This window comes from Poecilia latipinna, unplaced genomic scaffold (assembly GCF_001443285.1).
Source record: "Poecilia latipinna isolate Pla-1442-1.1 unplaced genomic scaffold, P_latipinna-1.0 Scaffold1186, whole genome shotgun sequence".
NCBI classification, from domain to species: domain Eukaryota; kingdom Metazoa; phylum Chordata; class Actinopteri; order Cyprinodontiformes; family Poeciliidae; genus Poecilia; species Poecilia latipinna.
In genome coordinates, this window is record NW_015113802.1 from 182386 (window position 1) to 184381 (window position 1996).

Here is a 1996-nt window from a genome sequence, read left to right on the forward strand (position 1 = left end):
GATTGTCTGACAGGTAACCTTACAGCGCCCCTTAGTGACGGGAAGATAATACTGCAACTGCACAATGTAAAACGCATTTAAATAGAGAAAATAAGCGTTAAAGCAAGTTTATTTGTCCAGTGAAAAACTAAGTGTTTAATTCAAGATGCAGAGCATCATGTTTGGAGTAAACCCAACATAGCATATCAGTATAGTCACTTAATACAAAAATGTAAAACAAAGAAGTGGCAGGATGATGATTTGGACTTATTACATCCTATTGTTCGGTAGAAAGCAATCGTGATGGTGCAGGAGTAGGTGTAAAGGTGACAGAGGATGAATTGGTAATAAATTAGAGTTGTTGACAGAATCTTTATTATACATTGCAAAAAATGTACATTAAAATACATACTGACATTTACAGCTTTTTGTTGTTTAATTCTTTTCTTGTTTATTTTATATTCAGTTACATCAAAATTTCACTTCAGGCCAGCCCTAAAAGTCATCAACATTTTCTACAGCTTCAGGCACCAAAATCACACTGTGCACACACATCAGATGAACAATAATGACATAATCTGGTTTTATATTTTTGCTTTTCCTTCTCTTATTTGTTTCATCAAATATTATTGTTCAAGATGAGAAGAAAGTGATCTTCAGGTCAAGGACAAACTAATTACATATAAAAAGTGCATGCAGTGTGATCAACCAAAAGTGACTTTGTTAAATATAAGGTGTCTGAAAAAGTGGCGCACAAGCATAATTCAGGAAAAACACAAGTGATGTAAACACAACCAAAATATGTGTAAGGAAGTGTAAAAGATCCAGTACCAAATATCAAATATCCAAGAAGATAACGGACGTCTTTTGTTTCAACGGAGCAAATTATTTAAGGTTTGTCTCTGATTGTATTCAAATGACAAACTACTGAATGCACTCTTCACCTTGTTTGCATAGAGAAGTTTAGGTGTGAAGCAGCAACCATCAGCAATAAAGCAAAAAAAAAAAAAAAAAACAATGAAATTTGTTCCACTCCACACAGAAAATAACTCTAAAGATGAACAATGTGCCTTAATGCCTTACCTGTCATCAGGCTCCTCCAAGTCCTTATCAGCATTGTCTACAGCTACCAAACCCTATAACATTTCATCCTGACTTATAATATATATTCTTCACCTATTTTTCCACTTTTATTCTCTGTAACCCACAAAATGGAGCAACTCATTAATAGATATGAAATCAGTAAAAAGAAAAATGAAAACTTGCAATAACAGCAACATTTGAAGGACGAGGCAGTGTAGTCACTGTAAGGCCTATACAACTGGATTCCTGAGACATTCGTGAGCGGTGCAAGTAGTCTTTCCGTGTTTGTGTGTGAACGTGCTTTTTCACATGATGCAACACTTGTTCTTGTGCGTGTGAGGATCTTTGAAACGAAGCCTCTGTTTCGATCGATATTTCTCCAAGTATGTCAGCTGTTTACTGTTGATGGCTCCTCTGCGTTTCCTGCATTGACCAAATGAGACAGTGGATCGTTTTACAATAAAGAAATCCCAGAAGATATTAAATAATTGTCTGCTAAACTTTACCAGTACATTTTAAAAACTTAGATCAAATAATTTTTTCTGTATCAAATGTGTGTGCGTGCGTGCGTGCGTGTGTGTGTTTTAACACAGATCATCATGAAACTCGGAATTGTGTGCTGGTCCTCTCTTCTGGGGAAATATCTTTTAAAAACCACTGAATGCACTCTTCATCTCATGTCTATCTTAATGATAGATACTCTACAAAATAACATCTTTTAAATTCAGTTTTGGTCTGTGCACTCAAACAGCCAGCACTCCTTGAATCCAACTGTCAGAATGTGGGATATCCAACCGTTTCTCTCTGAGTCGGTTTCAGAAGTTGCACCTTTGCTACCGATGTCAGCAGCGTTCATTTGGTCAGCAATGCTGGTATGAAAACACACTGAAAATCTTTTGCTTATTAGTCTCTTCAAAAAGCACAAACCTGTTTC